This window comes from Zalophus californianus, chromosome 15 (genome assembly GCF_009762305.2).
Source record: "Zalophus californianus isolate mZalCal1 chromosome 15, mZalCal1.pri.v2, whole genome shotgun sequence".
Classification (NCBI taxonomy): domain Eukaryota; kingdom Metazoa; phylum Chordata; class Mammalia; order Carnivora; family Otariidae; genus Zalophus; species Zalophus californianus.
In genome coordinates this window covers 53,965,222-53,985,402 of record NC_045609.1, presented here as the reverse complement: position 1 = coordinate 53,985,402, position 20,181 = coordinate 53,965,222, and the positions used below count along the sequence as shown (strand labels likewise).

Below are 20,181 nucleotides of genomic sequence, written 5' to 3'. Positions count from 1 at the left end.
AAGCAATCATTCTGAATGCACATTTATACATCCTCACCAGGAACTTATACAGAGCCTGAACCACATTGTGACCAGTCCAGTGTAATGGCCCAGAAATAAATGTAGATTTTCAAGAAAAAGGCAAACCTCATCAGTAGTCCACAGACCTAATGGGCCTCTCCTTCGTGACCTCTTCCAGCGCACCACGAAGGCTGGATTCATGAAGATTTCACGCCAGGGCCAAACTCAAGTAAGTCAGATGCAGGTAGCTTTCCTTCCAGGAAGACTCCCCTTGGTTATAATCCAAGGACAAACTTATGGTCACACCTAGCAACGGACCCAAATCCAAAAAGTCTAGGGTGGGAAAAGAGGGAGAAGAACACACATTAAATCCAGTGAAGCTAGACTAAAAGAACAATAAGAATTTAAATGTGTATGAGTGTATTCATGCATATGTATACAAACATACACACATATGTATACACATCCATACTTTTTCTTTAAGGGCAGACAGTGAGTGGATCCCCGCATTCCATTTACTTTGACAACTGTAAGAAATGACAAACAGAAATGAAAATTGACCACAGATGTTTGCCATGAAGTTTTTGCAACTCAACATTTAGTTAACTTAATCATATATTTTTGAAAGCTTACTACATTCCCATTCTAGGGCTGGAGACATGAAGATAAATGTAACATTATCTCTGCCCTTGAAAATCTTACAACTTGGTAAACTATTGCTTTCATTTCTCTGACTTCCATTTGCAGTCTTTTGACCATAAAGGTCACACAGTCCTCAAACAAGAAACTTGGTATCACAGTCAGTCTTCATTACTGCTAAACCAGCCATGGAAAGTTAAAGCAAGAAATAAAGGATAATAGCAATCATTTATTGAACCACTTAATAGGTGCCAGCTACTATGCTGAGTGCTTTATCACATATTACCCCCTTCACATAAAAACCACCATGTGAGGGACACCTGGGTGGCTCAGTCAGTTAAGCGTCTGCCTTCGGCTCAGGTCATGATCCCAGGGTCCTGGGATCAAGTCCCGCATCGGGCTCCCTGCTTGGCGGGCAGGCTGCTTCTCCCTCTGCCTCTGCCTCTCTCTCTCTCTCTCATGAATAAATAAATAAAATCTTTAAAAAAAAAAAACCACCATATGAAGTAGGCACTACTACTACTCAGCTTTATAGATGAGGGAACAGAGGTGAAGAAGATGAAAAACTTGCTCAATCACCACTACTAAGTGGTAGAGCTGGGATCTGGACCTAGATCCATCTGACACCAGAAGAGCAAACTCCGAACTGCTATGTGCATTATTACCCAGGGTGACATATTGGCTGTTGGAGGCATCTCACAAATCAGGTCTTATTTGACTCTGGAATGTAACCCCAACAATGGAATGAAGAAATGATGCTGCAGCAAGTATGTGATTGTCAGGAAGGACTGTAATCACAACCAACTGATTAAAAAGGGCCTTAGAAGGTCTTCTAGACTAAGTGGGAACTAGAAGATGAGGTGGGTTGATGGAAGAGCTTGGCTGGGAAAGGGAATGACAATTCCAGTACGTGAACATATATGGCTGGAGCAGAGAAAATGAGAGATTGGGTCAGAAGGGAAAGGTGGGCAGACTGAACTAAGGAATATTTCTTGCAGACTACATGGAGCCTTTGGAAAATCATGAGTAGGAAAATGGCACACAGGAAGCTGAGGAGGCAACTGAATGGGGGGGGGGGGCGCGGAGAGCAGTGGACAATGACAGATGGATGGGAGAAGCCAATACCAGAGTCAGAAAACTCTGATGGGAAATGATGGGATGGGGTAAGAAGGGGTAAGAAGACCTGAACAGCCTCCATGGACACTTTCTATCACATCTGAGTTATGGCACCGAGAAGGGCATGGATAGAAGGGAGGGTGGAGGATGGAAGGGAGGGAAGGAGGAAGAAGGAAGGAGGCTTTAATTGAATTTGGAGGCTGATTGCATGAGGATGAAAGTCAAAGAGGAGACAAAGACAATCGACTCCAAGTGCAAGTCAGCACAGAGTGTCTGGGTGGCTCAGTAGGTTGAACTTCTGACTCGGTTTTGGCTGGGGTCATGATCTCTGGATCCTGGGACTGAGCCCTGCGTGGAGCCCCATGACTACAGGCTCCATGCTCAGCAGGGACTCTGCTGCTTCTCTCTCTCTCTCCCTCCCTCTGCCCCTCCCATTATTTTAGAGAACTGGCACTCCCTCGCTCTCTAAAATAAACAAATCTTTAAGTTCAAGTCTGCGCATCTTGAACAATGTTGTCCATAACAGAAAAAAAGAAGAAAAGAAAACCAGGTTTGCTGGTTGGGGTGTGTTTGGGGGGGGGGGGGACAGAAGCAGAGAGGGGTTTTGTGTTTGCATTCTTAAGCTTAACACAATAGAACCATCACTTGTGAATATTCCACATAAGCCTGAAACCTGGAAGAGGTATCAAGGCCAGACTGCAAATTTGGGAGTCATCTACTTCAAGAAGATCAAATTGTTCCCTGTGCTGGAAGGAAGAATGGAAGGAAGAACAGAAAGAAGGGGGGGGGGGGAGGAGAAAGGAAAGAACAAATGAACCTGCAGCCTTTCTGATTATGCCCCTTATTTAAAATGGGGTGGACTTTGTTTTTTTTTTTTTTTTTTTTTTTTTTAGATTTTATTTATTTATTTGAGAGAGAGAATGAAAGATAGAGAGCACGAGAGGGAAGAGGGTCAGAGGGAGAAGCAGACTCCCCGCTGAGCAGGGAGCCCGATGTGGGACTCGATCCTGGGACTCCAGGATCATGACCTGAGCCGAAGGCAGTCGCTTAACCAACTGAGCCACCCAGGCGCCCAAATGGGGTGGACTTTGAAGGGTAGAAGTAGTCAGGCCACTATCAGTCATTGCCCATTCGACAAGTTTTGAATTTGGCACCTGGCACATTATCTCATTTTATTCTCTTCCCCACAGCCCTGTGAGGAAGGCGTTATTTCCCCACTTCACAAGGCTCTGAGTGGTTGATTAGATCGACACGGTCATAGTCTGTACATCAGCAGGACTAGGATTAGAAGTCAAATGGGATTTCCAAATCCAGAGGTACTTGTTGTTGAAGTCACAGAGCTGGGTCAGTGGCATTAACCCGCTGGTTTATTCAAAGGTCAAGGTCAGAATAGTCCTCTGAACCATTAGCCACCAAGTACAGACCCACTCCAAGACCCTGGAATGTGGTTGCCAGTTTTCCAGCTAATAATGCTGGGCCATAAATATCCAAAAGCTCCTGGGAAATTCTTGTCACTGGTATTTTGTCCCTGGTAAGAGAGCCATGGCCCATTCAACCCCTCAGATCTGAATACAACAATGTTAGCAGAAATGGTTACCTTTGGGGGGGTGGGAGGGATGGAGTGGCTGCGTGATAGACACTGGGGAGGGTATGTGCTATGGTGAGCGCTGTGAATTGTGCAAGACTGCTGAATCAAAGATCTGTACCTCTGAAACAAATAATGCAAGATATGTTAAGAAAAAAAAAAAGAGGAAGATAGCAGGAGGGGAAGAATGAAGGGGAGTAAATCGGAGGGGAAGACGAACCATGAGAGATGACAGACTCTGAAAAACAAACTGAGGGTTCTAGAGGGGAGGGGGGTGGGGGGATGGGTTAGCCTGGTGATGGGTATTAAAGAGGGCACGTTCTGCGTGGAGCACTGGGTGTTATGCACAAACAATGAATCATGGAACACTACATCAAAAACTAATGATGTAATGTATGGTGATTAACATAACAATAAAAAATTTAAAGAGAAAAAAATGGTTACCTTTGATAGCAAAGATTTTCAGAAATCTTAAGAAAATTGAACAAAAGTATTACTCAAAACGTAAGTTAATTAAAACCCATTTATGAAATCAAGCATTCCCAGTTTCCCATGGGACACTGTCCAAGAAGTCTCTCAGGTGGTAAAGTGGCTCTGAAGCCATTTACTAAGAGGTGTGTAAAGAATTCTTTTTTTATACCTATATACAGCATGTAAGAACTGAGATTCTTTTATGTTAATTAAAAATGCCAAGTTTGATTCTATAACACATACTTCACTCAAAGACAATCATTCTGCAAAACAGAGCCGCCAATAATTGGATCCTTCTACAGCCTGGCACCTTTCTTTCCCCTTGGGAAGGAGCCGTCTCCTAGAAATGCAGACAGCTCGTCCCCAGACACAGGGAGTCATCACCAGCCTCTAATAACTGCTTGTCTTGCCAGGAAGACAGGCAAGCCAGGGCAAGCCCATGGCCTGCAGCATCTGTGTCCAATTCACTCTCCTCAATAAGCAAACTTTCTTCTTACCCGGAGAGTAGGGCAGATATCAGGCAGAACCATTTCATAAGCTCAGACCCAAGAGAGGTCCATCTGGGATGACACCCGCCATGCATGGCTTATGAAAGGTTTTTATGGCAAAAGAACCCTTCACTCCAGCTCTTCCATATTTCCCATAGCCCATGGCTGTCCAAACCTCCCCCCTCAAACAACCCTTCCCACGCAGCCAGCACCCCACCCAGCATCAGCTACTTGGGTCATGCAAACGCTGTTTCAAATGGACCTGTCCAGGAATCCTGCTTCCATGGCGGGAACTGGAAGGGAGTTTAAAAACCTAACTTTGAAGTCATGAAAAATTACTCTTGACAGTTTTTGAATGAGCAAAGTTGGCTTTGGGAGCAGAGTTGGATCCATTCGTTCATTAAACAATGAGCTAGGGCTTTTTCCTGGAGTGTCAACATGTTTGTTTGGTTTATTGTTCCTGTTTGTTTTTGTTGGCTTCTACACTCAAACAGGATTTGGTCTTGCACAGCAGATTCCCCAAATGCAAGAAATTTTAAGACTTTTATGATTTCATTGTTAAGTGCAGCCTTTTCATGAATAACTCTGGCCACCTAGTGGCTAGGTAATCCACACCGTAGTAGCCTCATTTGAGGAATGAAATCTAAAGACAAAACTTGGCAGGTTCATTCTCTGAGGAGAAGGAGCAGTGGGCTCACAGAAATGACTGTCCTTCTTTGCCAGTATAAGCCAGGCTGTAGAAACATCCATCCTAGCTAAACAGAGCCACATGAACTTCTTGGCATAATGGATTAAGGATGAGTTTTTCTTGTTACTTAGGACATGAAAGCAATCTCTTTTCTGACTTTTTCACACATGTTCTTAAAGGCAAGGACAGTGTCTCCTGAGTGCTTAGCACTCAGTAGCAGAAATTCCAATTCTACAAAAGAGGAAACTGAGGCTCAGAGCTAGCCTAACAGCTAGTATGTGGCAGTGTGAGGACTCAGATTCATGCCAGTGGCCAGCTCTCCCTGATTTCTTTCCCTCTCTGGGTCTTGGAACCAAGAGTAAAGGCTCTGAGCTCAGCCAACAATCCTAACCATGTCCAACGGGCTCTATAACTTCTGTTTTATCATTCTCCTCCCCACCAGCCTCAAACCCTCTCACCTATATCAGGTGGAAGGATGTAGTTCAGTGTAGGGTGGTGGAGCAGGGCAGGGGAAGAGAGATACTTATAAGCAGTTGAGGGTCTATTTCTATATACAGGTAAATATGCATGTACATTACCATTCACTGAATACCTACTAGCTAAAGGGCATCCTATGACCTGGCGTAGAGAAGGTATTCAATTAATGTTCAGTGAACAGAGATCTGAATACATTCACAAACAATTTTTTTTAAGATAATGAGTTTCTGCATTTACATCTTTGAGGGGAGTTCCAGGCACTGATAATCAGCTCCATGACCCTGAAGGAAATGTTCTCTCTCTAGCACCAATCCACTCATCTGCAAATGAGAAGCTAGTCTAAGGGGACTATTTGGCTCTTCCTATCCAAGCATCATGGGAATCTATAATGCTGGTTTGTGAATTTCTCATCCTCAGGAAGGGGCCCCCTATGTCTGATAGATAGCTCTGCCACCCCTTAGCCGTCCTGGGCGCTTGGTAAATACCTGCTGAGTGGCCACTTTGCAAGCTGGCTACACTGCTGGGTTAGCCAAAACAGTCAAGTTTCCTAGAAAGTGAGTTTCTGTCAAACGAATTCCATTTTTCTCCTGGCTTACATTGTCCAAAATTAATTTTGCTTGAGCTGCCAGGAAATAACAGCTGCAAGATATAATAAAAGCACACTCAGAATGTCAGCAATCAAAAGAGAAGTATACAGATTTCCATTTCCAGCAATACAGTGGCCTAGGTATCCTGAAACATACAGCTACAGAAAGGGAAAAAAAAGTTTAAAATGCTAAACAAAAGGGGTACCTTGGTGGCTCAGTCAGTTAAATGTCCGCCTCTTGATTTCAGCTCAGGTCATGAACTCAGGGTTGTGAGATCAAGCCTCATGTTGGGCTCCACACTGGGTGTAAAGTCTGCTTAAGATTCTCTGTCTCCCTCTGCCCCTCCCTCTCTATAAATAAATAAATAAATAAATAAATAAATAAATAAATAATAAAATGCTAAACAAAATATAGAAAGTCCTCCTTTATATAAGCAAACAAGCTTCCAAGAAAATAAGAGTATTTTACCTCCCTGAGGCCAAGGTTGAAGCAGGAGAGCAGAGCTAAGTGACTGCCTACCCCGGAGGCATCTATGCATCTGCAAGTATCTCCTGTAGAATGAAGAGTCAGACCAGCCTGCAGAAAGCAAGGACTCAAGGAGCCTATGCCCAGAGAAAAAGGTAAACTCGAAGAAAATCTACACAGCAGTGACAGACAACAACAAAAAAATGGTCTGTCACAGACCTGGCTCTGGGTGACTAACAATAACAAAAATAACAATAAAGTTTCCCTGAGATTTTATAAATACAAATTTGACCACACCTAGAAATTTGGGGCTACACATTTTAGTATCTATATTACCCTGAAAAAAGGCAAGGAAAATTTCATTTAAAATAAAAAGTTTCAGCAAATGAATTCACAATCCAAAAGTACATAAAACAAAAGGAAACAAGCCACCAAGAGTGAAAGTCAGTAGAAACAACAAATAACAGAACCTGATTCATAAAGACTTCAGGTCTTAGAATTACTGGATACAAAACATAAAATAAGAATGCTTAATGTTTTTAAGAAATGAAAGAATCAAACACACAAATAAAAACACATCTGTAAATAAACCAACTATAACTTCTTGAAATTAAAATATTAAAATTTAAATTTAAAATTCAAAGCAAGGGTTAAATCACAGGTTAAAAAAAAAAATCACAACTCAAGAAACCAAATAGGTCTGAAGAAATTAAACAGAAGAAAACACAAAAAGAAGACCAAATATATGAAAGACAGGGTAAATAAACAAAAGGTTAGTGAGAAGGTCCCACAGACATCTAATTGGTATTCCAGAAGGTGGTAAAAGAGAATGTTGAGAATTTTCCCAAATTGATTCGATTCCAATCTCTTATTCAGAAATTCCAATGAATTCAAAGCAGTGAATTCTAGACCAAGAAAGGATGTTAAAAACAGCCAGAAAGCAAAGATGGAATCTTTCAGAGGAATGAAAATTGAGCTGACCGAAGACTTCTCAACAACAGGAGTCAGTAGACAATGGAATAACATCCTCAAAGTGCTGAGAGAAAATAACTTTCAACCTAAAATTATGGACTTAGATAAACTATCTTTCAAGAATGACAGTAAAGGTATTTTTAGGTAAACAAAAATTGAGAAAATTCACCAAAAGACCCTCACTAGAAGTGCTGCTTAAAGGACATACCCCCAGAAGGAATATGCCCAAGAGGAATAGCTGAGCTGCAAGAAGGGGGATGAAACACATGGCATACGTGTGAGTAAATAATTCTGACTATAGAATCGCTAATAATGTTAACAAGAAGCACCTCACTTTCCAAAAATACAGCAGTACTCCACTCTGATTATTTCCCTGGGCAATATTCATTCTTAAACCAAAGTGAAAACACAGCTTTAACAAATATTTTTACCCCTCCCCACTTCTTTCAAGCCTCCCTGCCTTCGTTTTCTCCACCTTTGGGTACAGGAAGTTAAAAGGTGAATTGGCCAAACCTTACCTAAAGATAGAAGTGGTGACCAGAGTGTCAAACACAGTAAAAAGATGAGCCAGGAAATCTCTGGTGGCCCAAATAAGAGCACTTTGGGCAGAGTGCCGTAGTTGGAAGTAAAACACAGTAAGGGGTGAGGTGTGAGATGTGGGGTTGGTTCACCAGAGGACAAGGACAGGCACAGGGGTCCAGGGGCCCCTTGTGCATCTGCAAAGAGCTCTTATAAGCCCCCACTCTAAGACTGGAGGTAATCCTTCCCAGAGTAAACCCGGGTTCACCTAGCAGAAATTCCAACTTCAGGAATACGTGAAGTGTGTGCAATCCCAAAGAATTAAGATCCTTCTCTTTTAAGACTTATTTCTGCAAGGTTTGTTTTAAGCTGATACTTTTGAGTGCTGACTCCATAGCAGTCATAGAGCACTTTAGATTATTATTTACTCCTCAAATGAACCTTATGAGGGGATTACTATTTTATTTTCACAAGGAAACCAAAGCTTAGAGAAGTTAAATAATTTGCCCAAGGTTGTGGAGCTAGTAGGGGATCAAGTCAAGACCTGAACCCAAGTTAGTCTTGAGTGCAGAGCTCATGCTCTCAATCACTGTACTTTTTTGCCTCCCTTAACTCTTTCCACTATAGGATCATATTTACATTTCTGTCAAGTGCAGGCCTCCACATGACAATAAAGCAACTGTGTGTGTATATATATTTAACTTATATTACCATGTATATATTTTACATATGTTAATGATGAAAATTAACTAATTATACATGTATGTTTTACTTGATTTATTTTCTGTAATTTAATAGAAGGCAATGACTTAAGGTCTTTCATCAACTCAGTGACCCAGTCTGGGACATCACTATTTGAGAACACTCTATGTCTTATTCATCTTTGTCTTCGTCATCTTTAGCACACAGCAGGTGCTTCATAAATGTTTGTGGAATGAAGTTCTATGACTTTCTCAATAGCCTGTATATACTTGCATGCTTTTGGGTAAAGACTGCTTAGAGATTTAATATATTTAAGAGGTGTTAGAGTATGCCAGTGAGGTAAGGATTAAAAACACAATTAACAGCTTTCCAAAACATGGTCCAAAAAGCTCTGACAGCGTTGCAAGAAATGGATTCCTCTTCCAGTTCTGTCGTTAGCTACATAGCTATTTCACTTCTCTGCAGTGAAATGTGGCATCAACATTTAACAACAGTGGCCCTGATTTGTACCCCCTGCTGATTTCCATGGTATAAATACTCCCACCATGACTGATTTCCAGGTAACACACCATTACTCGGTCCCTGACATCTATACCGACCCCACTCTGAACACAGAGCTGGCAAGAGACAAGCAGTAGCCCATCGTTTTCTAGTATTTCCACCCTTCACATACAATAGACACAACTCCAAGAGCTCCAACTATAGTAAAATAACTAGCAACTGATGAGTTTTGAGTATTTATGACCTTTGTTTACTTATTTGATACATAACTTATTTCATTATAATTCAGTTACATTTATATAATTTTCTTCTTTAAATAGCTGTGTTTAATCACATTACAGAACTCCTGAAAATGTAACAACAGGTGACGACAGCACCGCTGCCCTAGATCTCATCTTTCTCATCTACAAAATTCTAAGCATCATCCAAAGGAACCTACCAAGGATCTGTGCAAAGATTAAAGCCACAGGAGTATTTACCACATTGTTGTTTATAAAATCATAAACTATAAACAAATTAAGCCTCTGACAATAGATCAACTAATAACAACAACAGAAACGTTCACCGAACACTTACCGTGTGCCCGGCGCCACATCAGCACCTTGCTAGTCTCCCAACTAACCAACTGGGCACCGATCATTCTGGGAAACCTGCCTGCAGTGGGCTGAACATCTGGCCTAGTTGGCCTCTCTCCGGCAGACTGTTCCTATAAGGGAGTCTGTGCTCTTTGAAAGTAAGGTGTGCTTGTCCCCAAGCTTGCCTGTGCCCTTGTTATAGTGTGTGCTCAAATTAACTACTACATACTGCAAAGAAGTAAGTGTGATGAGAGAGAGCCACTGTTTCTCTGAGTCTCATTTCAATGCTTTGGAAAGATGGCTGAAGACAAAAAAAAAGCTTTCAAATTAGGTGTGAGGAAAACAACTCAAAAGATGGGAGAAATCATAAATTTAAGGGAGAGTGTACTCAGGGTACACAAGGATACTAAAAAAAATTCTTTCCTGTTTATCTGAAATTTGAATTTAACTGAGTGTCTTGTGTTTCACTGGCCACTCTACTGGTGATCCCTCTATGTACTCCTTGTCCTAAGTACCCCAAACATCAACTTCACCCATATAGGAAACCATTTTATGCTCACAGTAACCTCTGCGTCCCTACAGACCTCTGTCTGCCAGCAGAAAGAAAAACCACTCTCCTCCTCTAGCACAAGGGTTGGGCCTCTTCTAGCCTGCAATGAGGAGCTTCCCCAAAACGTGGCCTGAGCTGCTGGTTCAGTGGGAGCCGGAGTTCCAAGTGAGGTCCACAATGCTTAGCACTTGGGCCAGTGAAAAGGCAAGGCATGGCCCAGAAAACAACACTCACTTACTCAACACTTTTGCCCAGGACTAGCCCAGCTCTGAACTAGGGCTGCGAAGCGAACCAAAATTTCCCACAAGACCCCCCCACCCCCCAACTGCCGCTGCCCCATGCTCTTCTAGCAGCTCATCTCATACATCCAAATCCCTCTGAAATCCCAGTCCTGGATTAAACAACCCATCTTCAACTGCAAATGAAGTCACATATATATCCTTCAAATGAGTCCAAATTCCACTTAAACAGGAAAAAGCCTTTCCCAGTCACGTCTGCCCAGAAGAGAAGGTGAGACATTGTCTAAAGGCGTTGGGGCATTGCACAGAACACACATGTGTAAACTTTCCCCTTGTCTTAGGGACCATCTATTTGGATGACACATTTTGACACCCCCATGAAAGGCGGGGTGTCTGCTGTCGTGAGGAAATTGCCTATGATTAGGAGAAAATGTGAAAGAACAGGAATGCCTCTTTGGAACACCTCACACGCGGTAATAGCTGTCATGAAAATGACCCCAATTTTGCCTCTTCTCACTAGGGAATGAGAGAGGAATTTACTTCCCGGCCTTTTGAAGGGGTATCCTTGGTGTTAGTTTTGGATGTAGGGGATTTCTAACTTTCAGGAAAACCTATAGGTTTAGGCAGAGGCGGCATGAAGGCCCAGAGCTGGAAACCACATCTTGGATTTTGGTGACTGGGAGCTTAACAATGATGCTATTTGAGCCTGGAAAAATTGGAGAGGGTCATAATAGGATTGCTAAAATGAATGAGGGGCCTCACGTGTAGAATTCTCTGTTGCCATTAAATAGGACACTGAAGACTAGTTAATGGTGCACAAGACATTCGATACATAATTAGGTGAAAAGTTGCAAAACATATACAATAATTATTCACCAAAATGTGGACAGTGGTAATTTCTGAGTGACAGAATTACTTCTTTTTCACTAATATTCATTATTTTTTTAAATAATGAATGTGAATTGCTTTTGTTAAAAAAAAGTTATTCTATACATATTAAACACCTTTCAACACTTCAGAATCAAAAAAACTGTGCTTTTAACTCAGGGAAAAAAACAAGGAACCAAAAATCTATTAAAATCAAACCATGGCAAGGAAATTCAGCAGGGCGTCAAACCATTCTCTACATAATAGAAATAATTTTGAAACTTCAGATTTATAGACTCCCCATGAAGCCAATGAGGGTAGATGTGAGCTACAAAGATCACAGGGGTAACACATCCAAAAGTCAGCGTTCCCGGAACTCTGCCTTACTCTGCACCAGGCATCAGGCTGAATACTGAATGACTTCCCTTAGTATCTTAGTAACCCTACGAAGTAGATACTATCATTATTCCCAGTTTTCAAGCCTCAAGATGTAAAGTGCCTTGCCTAAGGACCCACAGCGAGCAAACAGATGACCCTGACCCCTTGCCCTGAATGCGAGCAAATACTTGCCTCACTCTCCAAGTGACGTACCTCTGGTGTGTCTCTAATAAATAATGTCTCTCAGCCATATTAGGCCAGCATTCTGACCTGTCAATCAAGATCTTTTTTCTATTTTCTATCTTTTCTCTATCATCAGAAAAAAGAAACTTTATGGGGCGCCTGGGTGGCTCAGTCGTTGGGTGTCTGCCTTCGGCTCAGGTCATGGTCCCAGGGTCCTGGGATCGAGCCCCGCAGCGGGCTCCCTGCTCGGCGGGAAGCCTGCTTCTCCCTCTCGCACTCCCCCTGCTTGTGTTCCCTCTCTCGCTGTGTCTCTCTCTGTCAAATAAATAAAATCTTTAAAAAAAAAAAAAAAAAGAAACTTTAAAGGCACAGAGAATCCGTATACTTTCTTCAGGAGTTCTGGTGGGAAAGCTAACCCAAGTCTACAGTCCTGTGCACTAGAACGAATGCCAACAAGCACCCAAAAAAAGTAGAGTCTGGTCAACCAGCTAGTTACTCGTAGAACAGCCAGTTGGCTGAAGGACTTAACTGGATTGCTTGTTTAAACGTTCTAATTGGTGGCTTGGCTCCAGTTCCTCCCTTCTATTCCCTACTCCTATTCCTGCACCAATCCTCGACCCAGGGAGTAAGAAAATCAAGGTGGGTGTATAATAAATATAGTCTGCACAACAGGGCAGGGAAGGCCGACTAACAACCAGGTGTTTCTCTACACAACAAGCCATCTTTTGATGTTCGTTTCCATTTTGTTTTCTTTCTCCCTGAATTGATACTGTCTTGTTCATTAAGTCAAGCCTCTTTGGATATCTTGTCTTTGAAAACTCTGGCAACATAGAAATACACTGGCCCCCTACTCCTGGGCTCTGCAAGATCCCGTCCCCATTACCTAGACAAAAGTAATACAATCTTGACCTCTAAATCTACAGGTATTTACAACCAAGACTATCAGATACACTTTTAACTCCTGAAATGATCCCAGCAGCCCAGATCTCACTAGCAACTCGGCAGCGAGGTCTATTTAGAAAGAGCATAAACAAGCGAAAGGTATGAGGAAGCGGGTGCCTTCCCCACACAGGCCTCCTTGGCATCAACCAGGGAAAGGGTGTGTTTCAGGAGTCCAGCTTAAAGGGAGTAAGAAAACCCAAGGCTTCATTCCATAACTCTTATTCGCTACTAAAGCCGGGAGGCCAGGATGTGTGTTTAAAGCCTCTTTAATTCAAAGACCTGTTATCTTTACTTGACCTTATTTCCTGTCATTGGCAAGAATCAAGCTGCTTCTATTCCCCCTAATAGCCATATAGTATAACTCTTGCTGGGAACAACCGCTGTGTGTACCTTCCTTTGTGGCAGGCCGCAATCTTGGGAAGTAATATGTCTGTTTTGAAAAGAGTCATTTACAGCCTGCTGTTTGACCTAAGGGATCCAGGAGCCCACCCTTTTCTGGCCTCATACACTGTATTTCCTTCCTGGGTTTTTCGCAGGTTTAATGCAGCACAGGTGGTGGTGTGTTTCCAAACCAGGTGTCTGAGGCTAAAGACATTTGCTAAAATATTCGGCGTGCATCTTTCTTTTTGGCTTGGAATTTAGCACTGTGAACTGCTGAGACTTAGTGATGGCTTTACTTGATTTTTTTTTATTACATTTTTGACTGTCCTTTATATGGTTTTTCCTCCCTGCAGTTTACCACTCCCTGGAGATGCTATAAAATCCTTGCTGTTTACTTACCCACACTTCTCAATGTAATGTCGATGCCACACACAAAACTGACCACTCTCCAGTTGATTGGGTATAGGGCTGGAGCTGCAACTACTTATCATTTTAAACATGAAGACATCAGAGTCCAGAGATAGTAAGGGACACCCCCCAGCACACCTGACCCCCATCCAGCCTCCCCTTCACTCCCCCAACCCCCACCAACACATAGTGTCATGTAGTTGATAGGACAGGGAAGGCCTGAACCCTGTCGGGTTCTTTTTGACCTCGCAGTGGTTGCTTCCGTATAAAAGAAAACCTTTTACTTCACAGTGTTATGAAGATCAAATAGAGTTGTGTTCATATTATAAGCAGTACATATTTATACATTGTATATTATAAATACAATTTCATTTATCTGTTTATTTGCTTGCTTAGTGTCTGTGTTCCTCACTAGACCCTAAGCTCCACGTGGAAGGAAACTAGGCAGATGGGAACCTAGCTAGCACCCTAAATATAGTTCAAAAATTTTGTTTAAAAAAAGTAAATAACCAATTTACAGATGCTAAACAGCACCGTGGGGATGAAATAATCAAAACCCAGACTGCAGAAAATTCAATAGGACAAACATCAGTTTCTTCATTTTTTTTAAGATTTCATTTTTTTGAAAGAGCGTGCGCACACAAGCGGGGGCAGGGAGGGGCAGAGGGAGAAGACGACCCCCCGCTGAGCAGGGAGCCTGACTTGGGGCTCGATCCCAGGACCCCAGGATCATGACCTGAGCCAAAGGCAGACGCTTAACCAACTGAGCCACCCAGGCGCCCCCAACAAATACATTCCAAGACACACACACACACACACACACACACACGTACACAAAGGGGGGGGAATCTACAGATCAAGAGAGATCTGAGGAACCTATGAATCAGATGTGATTTGTGGCTCTGATTTGAACCAACCAAATGTTAAATTGATGAGATAAACTGGGAAAACCTCAGACTGACTGGAAGTTGGTTAATATCACTGTTATTTTCTTTTAGGTATAACAATAATATGGTGGTTGGGTTTAAATAAGAGTACCTGTCTTTTAGAAATACATACTGAAGTATTTACAGCTGAGCTGATAAAAATGTCAGGAATTTTTTTTTTTTTTTTTTTGAGAAAAAGAGTGAGTGGTAGGGGAGGGGCAGAGGGGGAGAGAGAATCTCAAGCAGACTCCTCACTGGGCACAGAGCCCAACGTGAGGCTCCATCTCATGACTGAAATCATGACCTGAGCCAAAATCAAGAGTTGGATGCTCAACTGAATGAGTCACCCAGGTGCCCCAAGATGTCATAAATATTGTGTAAATAATTTGGGGGTGGGAGGGGCAACTGGGAATAGAGATGAAAGAAGATTGGTCTCAAAGTGATCACTGCCGAAGCTGAAGGAAGTCTGTGGGGGGAGGGGGGCACATGGGACTATTTTGCTATTTCGTATATGTTTGAGATTTTCTATATATTAACTTAGGAGGAAGGGAGAGAAAGAAAAATGGAAAGGAGGAAAGATCCCACCTTTGCAGTCAAACTTGGGTTCAAATCTTGACTCCCCCACTTACCAGCAGTGACACTCAAGGTTACTACTTATCACCAGCCAGTTTCCTTAACAGTGATGGGACTAAAAATAGTACCTGTCTCCTAGTAAGAATCTAATGAAATCATATATGTAACATGTGTCTAATAAATAGCATGTAACAAATGGTCATTGTTATGACTACCAAATGTTAAACATGTTATCCAAGTATAATCGGTGCTAAAAAGATTACACTTTAGCAACAAAAATAAAATTGCAGAATCCTGAATAGATACTATTCACTAGATGTTCTACAGTCAAAACCCATTTAATTCTCCTACTTAAAGTGAACCCTCTCTGAAAAAGATTTAAAAGTCTATAGTAGGGGGCACCTGGGTGGCTCACTCGTTAAGCGTCTGCCTTCAGCTCAGGTCATGATCCCGGGGTCCTGGGACCCAGCCCTACATCAGGCTCCCTGCTCGGCAGGAAGCCTGCTTCTCCTTCTTCCACTGTCCCTGCTTGTGTTCCCTCTTTTGCTGTGTCTCTCTCTGTCAAATAAATAAAATCTTAAAAAAAAAAAAGTTAAATATGTACCCTGGCCTTTCATAGTTCAGTGTTAACCAAAATTCACTCCTGCCACTTAACCAGAGAATTCCTTTCAATTCAACCCATGCAAATAAATAGTTCAGCTCTAACGTACAAAGTAAAATAGGGAACGTCACCATAGGGGCAAAATATCACTATTATTTTCACCTTACCCCCACTGTAATCATAATCTCCAGTGATGATTTTAAATAATGTCATAACGTAAAAAAATCTGAGCAGTGTAGGAGATCGGGGGAAAGTACACAAATATGAGAGATTTTACTTCCTAAACCACATAAAACCTTACAAAGATAAACAGCATATAGCCAACTGAATTTACATCCATAAATGTGAAAATCTGCCTTCACCAATGTTGACCAAACTTGCCTAAGTACATGGGAATTAGGTTTGGAGTCTGTTAAAGGTAGACTCTCCCGCTCTTCCCACAGAGATTCTAATCAGTAGTTCTAGGAGTAGAGCTCAGGAATTGATACATTTTAACAAGCACCCCAGGAATCCTTATGTTCATATAAGTTTAAAAACCACTGACTTGGTCAAATTAGAACTTTAAAAGTGAGGATGGTTAAACAACGAACACAGGGCCTGCAGCTGACATGGAAAGTAAACCGAAACAGGCTTTGGCAACAGGCAGATATTAGGCTGGATCTTGGCTTTGTCCTTTACTTGCTCATGGCCCCTGAATAAGTAGCTAACATTACTAAGCTTCTTTTTCCTTGTATGTAAAATGGGTGTAACATCGACCCACAAGATTGCTACAGAATTAAATAAGTGAGAGAACTCAGCACACTATATGACAGATAGTAGTCAGTATGCTCAATTGATTCCCATCCTCTTCTATATTGTTGGAAAATGGGCCCAACAGAGAATACTACAGGGCAATACAAGCTGAGTTGGCATGCTTTATACGGGTCAGGTGCACGCTGCCATTATCCTCCTCTGCCAAAACCCTCAACGGCGGCTTCCTATTCAACCCCCACCCCACAATCACCCAGGACTTCCTCTGGTGAAATTAGCCACAACCCAGCTGTATTGTGCCAGTGGAGCCACCTGGTGACAGGTATGAAGAACTAGTCTTCTCTCCCCACAAGGGATTCATCCCCACGCTACACTCCCACCCCCTTTAGTCTGTCACCATTTCTCCCATTACTAGCATCAACCATTGCTTTCACATGAAACCTCTAACTTTTCTTTCCCTTCTATTGGTTAGAGACCTCAGAAAATTCTTCCTTTTATCTGCCCCCAACCCTCTCCACCTGTGTTCCATCTGGGCACCAAAACCAAGCTTAATAGAGACTGATGAAGAACATAAGGGCAGCCCTAGGAGCTCTTCCACCTGAAGCACAGAACAGAAGAGCCATCTGTTCAAAAGTGAAGCTGGAATAAAAAGCATTGCTATCAACCTTGCAAGTTCTTAAAGGTGCCCAAAAGTTCTCCTCAGGATCACTCCAGAAACTTGTGCCTCTTTCCTAACCTTTGAGAGAAACTTTCTCAAATACCAACACTCATGATCAGTCATGTGCAATTTCTTTTTTCCTCTTTTTATTGCTGCTCCTGGAGTTGAGAAACCCTTGTCCAGGCTCATGTGGAATCACTGAGGCCCACAAATGTGAAGGTGATCCTCCCCCTACTCTGAATTGCTTCTCGTCACTCCTTCTGGTGCACTCTTCAGAGGGGAGTGGAAAAACCCTGCGTTTACTGGGGGTTTCTCCCTTCTTTTGTCTCTCTCTCTTTCCTCCCCATATATTGCTTTTTCTCACTTCCCAATTCAGCACCATCAGACCTGGATTGAAATTCTGACAGTATGACTTACTGCGTGACATGGAGTATATTTCCCTTCTGGGCCTCAGTGTTCTCATCTTTAAAATGGGACTAGTGACAGTACCAATTTCATAAGGTCATTTCGAAAATGAAATGCATTAATAAATTCAGAAGTGTGCATGTACACACAAGCGAATGTGTTTGTATGTCTTGCACTTAGCATCATGGCTGGCACAGAGTAAGCACTGAATAAATGTTAGCTCTTGCTTTTTAGTTCCTCTGTGTCTTTCACCTACGCTAGCATGGGCTTGCCAGCAAACCTGGGAGAATATTCCTGGGCTCCTCAAGTGCCAGACTCATTCTTGCTACTGCCAGAAGATGTGTTAAAGTCACAGCAGAGAAGGAATGAACAAGCTTTCATGGGGTTAAGGAGCCTCCTGTACTTTTCCTAAGAGAGACTTTTCTTAGGTCCCATTTTCCAAGCCATGACAACTTCTTCAGGTCAGGAACCAACAGATGCAATTTAACCCTTGAACATACTTTGATTTTTTACTCAAAGCAAAGATACATTTTAATTTTCTAAATATAAACAAGGCATGATTATTGAGGTTAATATGGGAAAACACAGGCTCAAAGAAGATGAAAATCACCTGAAATCCCCTCCTTCCAGAGAAAACCACTAATAACATTTGCAATCTTTTCCATATGCATATATCTGTTAAAAATATACTACCATGTTTTTGTTATATTTTTGTTTGGCTTTTGTCACTTAACTTATATAGTGAATATTTCCCAGGATTAGGGTCATAAAAAATGACTATATCATAATCCATTATGAAAATACACCATAATTATTAACATAATCTTGTTTCCAATTTTACACGGTTTAAACAACCTTGAAGTGAACATTTTCATCAGAAATTTTTTGTTCTTGGGGCATCTGGGTGGCTCAGTTGGTTAAGCGTCTGCCTTTGGCTCACGACATGATCTTAGGGTCCTGGGATGGAGCCCTACATCTGGCTCCCTGCTCAGCGGTGGGGGTGGGGGGTCGGCTTCTCCCTCTCCGCCCCGTGCTGTCTCTTGCTTTCTTCTTTTCTCAAATAAATAAATAAAATCTTTGAAAAAAAATTTTTTTGTTCTCAATTCTGAGTTTTTTGGGGAAGTATCTGGAGGGGGATTGCCAGGATCAGAAAGGAATGCCTTCAAGACTGTTCGCAGATACTGCAAAATCTTTCAGGAACGTCAGACCGCTTTACAATCCCATCAGCAAGGTCAGAAGGACCTAAAGGCTTATTTTTAGTCTCTGGGTCCTAGTTAATAAGCCCTGTGGCTTCTGATTCGAGGTTGTGAAGGGCTACTTACCTGAGCACTGGAGAGGGATGGACACGGCTTCCCGCTGCTTGCCCGCTTGCTTCAAGGGAAGCTCAGGTGTATTAAAGAGGCATCTTGCTTCAAACAACGCCTATGGCTTGACACTACCCTCAATTTCTCCACCATCTTTTTAGTGAAACTCAAAGGCACCTGCATGCAGAACAACACCGTGAAAGCCACCATCACCTAACTAATTAACTAACTCAGCCCCTCACTGTTGCCTCCCTAACCCTAAGCACAAGTGGTAACTCCGCTCCCTCATTTCTCGCGCGTCTGCTCACTACCCCGTCAGCTCCACGCGCAGCCATCTTGTCTTGCGCCGCACTGTACGCCCCGCGCCCGGCCGTCTGCGCACAGAGCAAGTGCGCAGCTCACGCCATTGAAGGAACGATTTGTCCTTCAAAGAGCTTTCTCTGCCACACGTGTCTGCCCTGTGCTATTTTTTTAATTTAGATATACATACTTTATTTACAAATATTTACATTAATAGCATTTGTTACATCAAATGAAGAGTACAGCAGTCCAAGTAAGTCCTGTCACAAAAGCAGTAAAACCCACTGTAACTAACTTTGGGAATCAAGGTACTGCGCCTAAACAAGCCACAGATTTTAGTTTGACTGCTACCTTATATCCCTTATATATCTTGGAAACTGCCCCCCCCAGGTTTACAAGTGTAATTTTGGGGTCTAAAAACAGATGAAAAATGTTAATAATGACATAATATAGCCAGTTATTCTATGACCAAGCAGGATGGAGTTTCTTGACGGGCATAGACTATTTTGTCCTCTGCTGTTCACAACCTGCCCAGGTGTAGAAAGTTACTGGAAGCAGCGCCATCAGCACGAGGCGTTAGCCCAACCCCTCCTCCACTGGCCCAGATTACTGGGTCTGAACTCAGTGCCAAATTAGAAAGTCGTAGTAGACTAGGAGTCACCTCTGGGGTTCCAGTTCTAGTGGGAGAGTTTACCTGTTCAGTTTGACCCGCTGAGATGTTCACAACCCCATGAGGCTAGTGCAAACTGTTGAGAGAATTGGTTTAGCTGTCATGTAAAGTTTGAAGTGCCCAAATGAAATGTACCCCACCCCTCTCACTAGTTGTATGACTCTGGATAAGTTACTTAACCTGACAATGCCTCAGTTTCTCATCTGTAAAACAGATCCTAACAGGTATCTTCCTCATTGTCTTCAGGAAGACTAATGAACA

At 42.4% G+C, this 20,181-nt stretch overlaps 1 long non-coding RNA gene across 1 annotated transcript; it reads right to left on the bottom strand.

Moving 5' to 3' along the window:
- Positions 1–208: 208 nt before the first annotated feature.
- LOC113919270 lies at positions 209–19,238 on the bottom strand. The gene is made up of 3 exons (XR_003518925.1): positions 18,969–19,238; positions 473–527; positions 209–333 (listed from the first exon to the last, which is right to left on the bottom strand). It is a non-coding gene; the product is annotated as an uncharacterized LOC113919270 (long non-coding RNA).
- Positions 19,239–20,181: the final 943 nt, after the last annotated feature.